Here is an 8,364-nt window from a genome sequence, read left to right as displayed (position 1 = left end):
CTAATAACGGTGAACTGTATCTGTGTCATGATGCAGCCTCTGACATCCTGATCCTTTTGTCATTCACGTCTGAAAGATCGTCAGGAATTACTGCCAGGCATGACAAAAGAGACTGCAAGTAATGTGTTCAGAGATAATGGGAACTGCAGATGCTGGAGAATCCGAGATAACAAAGTGTGCAGCAGGATGTGCTCCTAAGATGCTACTTGGCCTGTTGGGTTCATCCAGCTGCACACTTTGTTATGCAAGTAATGTGTTTCTACTTGACCGGTTTATTCTCATCTCAGAACGGACGTTTTACTGTTCAGCTCAGAGCAGACCAACTGAGAACAGGAGAAATCCATTCAGACCTTCACAAGTGTATCATCGTACCTGTGTGAACTTGGCCACAACAAACTCTAAACATTTTCATGTCACATCTCTTTCTGCTTCTGTCCCTGCCTCACCTCCAGCTCCCTTTGACAGCCCAGCTCCGAGGTCAATGAGCTGCTCGATATAAACGCAGGCAGATCGTGAATTCAATCTTTACCTTGGCAACAGGTCCAGGGAATGTCAGGCACAAGGAACGGATTGAGAAGCGATGGGTTATCACATGGCTGGGTGAAGAGACACCAGGATTGCATCTTCCTATCTCCCAGATACTGATTCCAGGAACATGCATAGTGCCAGTTATTCCCAATCCCAATGGATGACGTGTCTGATTGCTAGATGAGGGCACAGTCAGTTCGACACCTTCCTGGCTCGGGTGCATTTTGAAAACGCTGTCCTGTCACTTCACAAATGAAGCTGACCACACATGATCATAGAGGGCTCCACCACAGAAAAATAAAACCTTCAGTCCATCGGGTCTGACCAGTTGAACTCAAGGCCTTGACTGTTCTTGGAACAAAATCAAAATTTCCAGAAAATTTCAAAAGGTCTGGCAGTATTTGTGAAGAAAAATCAGGGTTAACACTGTGGGTTGGCTGACCCTTTCTCAGGACTGACTGTTCTAGTCTTATTTCGCAGCAGATGGCTCACAGTGGATATCTCAAAACTGGATGACTTTTATGAAGGTTCGTGACTGTTCTGCAATGACAGGCAGTGAATTGCCTTCTCCCCACCACTGGTGCCCTGAGTGAAAAGTTTGTTTCCCACTGCTTTGAATTCTGTCGCATGCAAAATGGAGGGAACAAACAGCCCTCACACTTGTCTCCAGTCCCCCCCCCCACCGCCCCGCCACAGTCAACAGGATTTGAACCAGCACAGGGATGCCCCAACAAATTTGGAGCCCTTTACCGGAACCACTTGGCCATGATTACTGCAAGTGGTATGATGCTGTTTATCTTCGCAGGATGCCTTCGGTGGTCAGTTGAGCTGTGGCAGAATAAATTCTTGCCTGGTTTGTTTGAATCCAATCACTCTGCAGATTTTTGAAGTATTAAATTTGGTACATGGTGATTCTGGTTGATTTAGCCCAACAGATAAAACAAATATTCATTTGCAAGCAAAATATAAATAGCAGGAAAATAGCTCAGCAGATCTGGGAGCAACTGTGGCCCAATAATTTGAGCCAAGTCTTCAGAACCTCTTCAGAACTCTGTTTTCTCCCTCCTGTAGTGCAGTGTCTGTTCATCGTTCTGACTCCAAGCATCCCCAGCTCTTTATGGAAGTAAGGAAATCAACATCAAAATACCAGTCTGGTCACTCACCGGACAAGATTTACATTTGGGGAATATTTTCCTGACTGCATTAAAGCCTGAAACAGTACAATCAAAAGGGAACTGGTGGATTGAGAACAGCTCTTGTTCCTTCCTCAGTGGCTTCAAACCCCCAACATCACATTTCACAGTCAAAAGCGACAGCCATTTGCATCACAGAAAATGGCGAGCACTTGTAGCAGCCCTTAAACCAGGCTCGTAGTGAATTCAAACTCCCACCTGCCTTGAATGGAATGATAATTGTCTTGTGTCAGCTGTACTTTTCCGAAATTGGAGCTATTTCACGAAAAAACAGCAGTGTTGCAGAACCAACGCACAGAATACTGCAGAAACTCAACAGGTCCAATGATATTGGTGGATAAAAAACAGAGGTGAGGTTTTGAGTGCAGCTGGATTCTTGTTCACAGCATGTGTGCCCTGAATGTCAATGCAATGCCAGAGCTGAGAAAACATGCACTTGTTTTGACAGAAATATAGCTGGCAGGATTTGACCCTACATGGGGAAACCCCAAGGGATTTCTAAGCCATTGCCTTAACCACTTAGCTACAACTACAGGCCACTGACCATCTGTTAATATTTCTCATGAAATGGTTCTAACAGGAAAGGTGAGTGCTCGATTTGTGATGTCTGCACCACGACCCTAATATTTCCTGTCACCCTGTACTTGATCAGAACAGAGTCGGCTGTTGTGGGATTGAACTGAACTAAACACATTGATGAACGATAGAGTGGATGGAACGGATCCATTTCCATGAGCAGAGAGATTGACTGCCAGGGCAATGGGTCGAGAAAAAATTATGTCCTTGTATTTTAATCACGCCTTTCACCACCACCTAAATCGCAGCCAACGAAGTACGTTTGGAACAGATTCATCTTTGGGAAATCTAACGTGCAAATCAGGGTAGTTGGTTCAATGAGAGGCCGAGAAACAAAATGTTTCAAATACTTACAACTGGGGCTGGGGACGCCAGTGAGTTCACACCGAACTTTGGAGGCTTGTTGTGTTCTGATTTATACCCGAGTGTGTTATCTCAGGGAAACGAGTTGCCCATTTAAATCAAAGATAAGGTGGGTGTTTTCACACTCAGGGAGAAGCAAATCTGTGGAATTCTTGAAAACAGAGGCTGTCCTGGCTCGGTATATTCAAGGCTGAGACAGACAGACATTTATTCATTTCAGGAGTCAAGGGCCACGTGGATAAGGCAGAACAGTGGTGTTGAGGATTACCAGATCAGCTTGGACCTCATTAAAATGTATAGCTGACCTGATTGGCCAAATGGCTAACATCTGTACCAATTGCTTATCTGTCATTTGGAAAATGCTAGGGAACAATGTAAAGGAAGAAATAGCGGAACATTCACCAAAGATGACCGCAGTCAAACTGAGTCAACATCGTTTGATGAAAGGAAATCTGCACTTGACACTTTTCCAAGAGTTGCTTACTAATGTTAAAAATGGAGCTCATAAAGGGAGACCGTGGATGAAATGTACATGAATAAGGGCCAAATGCTGGCAAATGGGGTTAAATTAATTTCAAATATCTGGCCAGCATGGAAGAGGTGCACCGAAGTGTCTCTTTTCAAGCTGTCCATCTCGACGAAGCGACACTTGCTCATTCCCAATTTAATTGTTTGTTGGCAAATGCCAGTAGAGCCAGTCTCTGTGGCGCAATTGATTAGCGCGTTCGGCTGTTATCTGAAAGGTTGGTGGTTCGAGCCCACCCAGGGACGCAGTGCTTTTCAACTCTTAACCCAATGACCCATTCTCCAGGGTGCTTTTTGGCTGCCAGAAGATAACCATATTTGCTCATCATGAATCGAGCGAAACCCAACATAGACAGGTCTTAACGTGCAGCCGAGGCTAAAATGACAAGGCGAACGCAGTTGCAGACACACCAAAGCATAAATGCTGTCTGTGAGACAGCTCGGCTTGTTTGTGTCATGAACTACTTGCACAAGTGGAAGCGGGGCAATCCCAAACTGCGCTTCCACTATACTGGGAGTTTAGTCCAACGCCACTTTCCGGAAAATGCTCTCATAAGGAAAATGAAAGAAAGGATGAGAATGACCCATGAAAAGTGATGATTAACAATCACAATCTCAAAGGGGCTGGGTTTCCCTTCTGATCAACAGTGTGGGTGTGCCTGCCCGGCAACGATTGCAGCGGATTGAGATAGCGGCTCATCAGTTCCCTTCTCCAGGACAGAAATGAAGGAAATGAGAGAAATTTAACAAAATTTCACATCGCAATTATCCTCCTTTTCACCATCACAGCAAATAACTGTGGTAAGAATTAATGGAGGATTTGATTTCACAGCAGCAATAGGGTAACGATCTTCATTCGCTTTCAGTGAAAAGAGTGAACAATGCATCTTGCCTGGAACATGAAGCAGCAGAGCAGCCTGCTGGTTCCGCAGATCATGCTGGGGACATTCCATGCCTTAATGGGCCGAACGGTCACTGTGTATACAGTAGGTTTTCTGTGATCTCTGACTTTTTTTTCTTATTTAGGATTTTGAAATTGTCTGCACCAAAATGTGCGTCTCATTCACATCTGTTCCGAAGAGAGGTGGTCTCAATAGGGCTCCATTTAACAACATTGTGCACTGTTCTCAAATCTGGAAAACAAATCCTCATGGGCAATTTTACACCCCCGCAGTCATGGAGCTTTTCATTCTGTGACATGACTCACCGTACACCAACTATAATCACCGTTTCTATGTTCAAGAATACGCAGCAATTTACATACATCTCTCAAAGAAGAGTGAATATCTAAACAGATACAAATTTTCAGCAAGAAACAACAGATTATTGTTGATGGTTGTTTTGTCACTGATAACTTGTTTCCAGTGTTGTTTCAACAGGCTCTGTGCAAGGTCACGTGATGTATGTGGCAGACACAGAAACACAGTAGCAGGAAGAGGCCAGTCGGTCCTTCCAGCCTGGTCCACTATTTAATATGATCATAGGCATCATCCAACTCAGTTCCCTGTTTTACTTCTCATTCCATATCCTTTTGTCCCATGAGACCTAAGAACCATAACTAACTCCGTCTTTGAAAAATAAACGATGTACAAGAGGATTCCTGCGCCTCCCAAATCCTGACTCTGTCCCTGTCCCTCCCCCACCATGCACCCGCCGCCATTGACCATGAAGACACGGCCGGAGGCCCCAACCGATGACGTCACATCCGCTTCCGGAACCTCAACTGCAGTCACCACCTTCACTTCCAGGTATAACACCTCACACACCACCCTCACCGCAGCTGCTGCCGCCCACCCCAATCCTCCAACCGCAGACGGAACCCCGCCCACGGCCAACGCCGACGGAACCCCGCCCACGGCCGACGCCGGCGGAACCCCGCCCACGGCCGACGCCGACGGAACCCCGCCCACAGCCGATGGAACCCCGCCCACGGCCGACGGAACCCCGCCCACGGCCGACGACCTCATCGCTCCGCCCACAACCTCCACAGCCAGCAACCCCAGAGGAGACAGCCACACTGAGCCCTGCCGCATCTTCACAATCCCCCCAGACTTCCCACTGACTGAGGATGAACGGTCAGTCCTTGGTAAGGGGCTCACCGTTGTCCCCCTACAACCACACATCAACGAATACCAGTCACGGTTGGACATAGAGCAGTTTTTCCGCCATCTTCGCCTCCATGCCTACTTCTTCAACCGGGAACCTAACCCTCCTTCCACTGACCCCTTCACCCGCTTCCAACACAAGTCCTCCTCCTGGACACCACCCCCAGGCCTCCTACCCTCCCTCGACCTCTTCATCTCCAACTGCCGTCGAGACATTAACCGCCTCAACCTCTCCACCCCTCTCACCCACTCCAACCTCTCCCCCGCAGAACGGGCAGCCCTCCGCTTCCTCTGCTCCAACCCCAACCTCACCATCAAACCCGCAGACAAGGGTGGCGCAGTGGTAGTATGGCGCACTGACCTCTACATCGCCGAGGCCAGACGCCAACTCTCCGAGACCACCTCCTACCGCCCCCTCGATCATGACCCCACACCCGAGCACAAAACCATCATCTCCAACACCATTCACGACCTCATCACCTCAGGGGACCTCCCACCCACAGCCTCCAACCTCATTGTTCCCCAACCCCGCACGGCCCGTTTCTGTCTCCTTCCCAAAATCCACAAACCTGCCTGCCCTGGTCGACCCATCGTCTCAGACTGCTCCTGCCCCACCGAACTCATCTCCACCTATCTGGACTCCATTTTCTCCCCTTTCGTCCAGGAACTCCCCACCTAAGTCCGTGACACCACTCACGCCCTCCACTCCACCTCCTCCAGGACTTCCAATTCCCTGGCCCCCAACACCTCATATTCACCATGGACGTCCAGTCCCTATACACCTGCATTCCGCATGCAGATGGCCTCAAGGCCCTCCGCTTCTTCCTGTCCCGCAGATCCGACCAGTCCCCCTCCACCGACACTCTCATCCGCCTCGCTGAACTCGTCCTCACCCTCAACAACTTCTCTTTTGACTCCTCCCACTTCCTACAGACAAAGTGGGTGGCCATGGGCACCCGCATGGGCCCCAGCTATGCCGACCTCTTTGTAGGTTACGTGGAACAGTCCCTCTTCCGCACCTACACAGGCCCCAAACCCCACCTCTTCCTCCGGTACATTGATGACTGTATCGGCGCCGCCTCTTGCTCCCCAGAGGAGCTCGAACAGTTCATCCACTTCACCAACACCTTCCACCCCAACCTTCAGTTTACCTGGGCCATCTCCAGCACATCCCTCATCTTCTTGGACCTCTCAGTCTCCATCTCAGGCAACCAGCTTGTAACTGATGTCCATTTCAAGCCTACCGACTCCCACAGCTATCTAGAATACACCTCCTTCCACCCAGCATCCTGCAAAAATTCCATCCCCTATTCCCAATTCCTCCGCCTCCGCCGCATCTGCTCCCACGATAAGACATTCCACTCCCGCACATCCCAGATATCCAAGTTCTTTAAGGACCGCAACTTTCCCCCCACAGTGATCGAGAATGCCCTTGACCGCGTCTCCCGTATTTCCCGCAACACATCCCTCACACCCCGCCCCCGCCACAACCGCCCTAAGAGGATCCCCCTCGTTCTCACACACCACCCTACCAACCACCGGATCCTCCGACACTTTCGCCATTTACAATCCGACACCACCACCCAAGACATTTTTCCAACCCCACCCCTGTCTGCTTTCCGGGGAGACCACTCTCTCCGTGACTCCCTTGTTCGCTCCACCCTGCCCTCCAACCCCACCACACCCGGCACCTTCCCCTGCAACCACAGGAAATGCAACACTTGCCCCCACACCTCCTCCCTCACCCCTATCCCAGGCCCTAAGATGACATTCCACATTAAGCAGAGGTTCACCTGCACATCTGCCAATGTGGTATACTGCATCCATTGTACCCGGTGCGGCCTCCTCTACATTGGGGAAACCAAGCGGAGGCTTGGAGACCGCTTTGCAGAACACCTCTGCTCGGTTCGCAACAAGCAACTGCACCTCCCAGTCGCAAACCATTTCCACACCCCCTCCCATTCTCTAGATGCCATGTCCATCATGGGCCTCCTGCACTGCCACAATGATGCCACCTGAAAGTTGCAGGAACAGCAACTCATATTCTGCCTGGGAACCCTGCAGCCTAATGGTATCAATGTGGACTTCACCAGTTTCAAAATCTCCCCTTCCCCAACTGCATCCCTAAACCAGCCGAGTTCGTCCCCTCCCCCCACTGCACCACACACCCAGCCCAGCTCTTCCCCCCCACCCACTGCATCCCAAAACCAGCCCAACCTGTCTCTGCCTCCCTAACCGCTTCTTCCTCTCACCCATCCCTTACTCCCACCCCAAGCCGCACCCCCATCTACCTACTAACCTCATCCCACCTCCTTGACCTGTCCGTCTTCCCTGGACTGACCTATCCCCTCCCTACCTCCCCACCTATACTCTCTTCACCTATCTTCTTTACTCTCCATCTTCGGTCCGCCTCCCCCTCTCTCCCTATTTATTCCAGTTCCCTCTCCCCATCCCCCTCTCTGATGAAGGGTCCAGGCCCGAAACGTCGGCTTTTTTGCTCCTGAGATGCTGCTTGGCCTGCTGTGTTCATCCAGCCTCACATTTTATTGTCTTGGATTCTCCAGCATCTGCAGTTCCCATTATCTCTGATAATGTTTTAGCTTCAACTGCTTGTGAAGATCAGAATGCTTCAGACGTGTTATTTTATGGTGATGATGTTCCCCTCACCTCATTCCTATATGGCTACAGCTTATCCTCAAGCTGTGGTCTCTGGGTTTGGACTCTCCAGTTATCGGGAACATGCATCTTTTGTTTGCCTTGCCTCGTCCTGTTGGTATTTTATAGATTGTTTGGAAATGTCCCTCATTGGCCTACAGATACGTTTAATGATTTGTAGATCAATATCGGAAGCATAGTTAAGAAGTTTGCAGGCAACACAAGACTTGGAAACTTCATTGAAAACGAAGAGTGTCGGTGTAGTCTGCAAGAAGATATCGATGGACTGGTCAGGCGTGCAAAAAATGTGACAAATGGAATTAAGCCCAGAAAATAGTGAAGTGTGGTGCTTGGGGCGATCCAACACAGTAATGGAATGCACAATTTCGAAAACAATATGAAGAGATGTGTGGGAAATT

At 49.4% G+C, this 8,364-nt stretch overlaps 1 non-coding gene across 1 annotated transcript; it reads left to right on the top strand.

Annotated features, from left to right (window-relative positions):
• Window positions 1-3,357: 3,357 nt before the first annotated feature.
• On the top strand, window positions 3,358-3,431 carry trnan-guu (transfer RNA asparagine (anticodon GUU)). The gene has a single exon. It is a non-coding gene; the product is annotated as a tRNA-Asn (tRNA).
• The last annotated feature ends 4,933 nt before the right edge of the window (window positions 3,432-8,364 follow it).

Source organism: Stegostoma tigrinum, unplaced genomic scaffold, assembly GCF_030684315.1.
Source record: "Stegostoma tigrinum isolate sSteTig4 unplaced genomic scaffold, sSteTig4.hap1 scaffold_49, whole genome shotgun sequence".
Lineage (NCBI taxonomy): Eukaryota > Metazoa > Chordata > Chondrichthyes > Orectolobiformes > Stegostomatidae > Stegostoma > Stegostoma tigrinum.
This window is presented reverse-complemented; position numbering and strand designations above follow the sequence as displayed.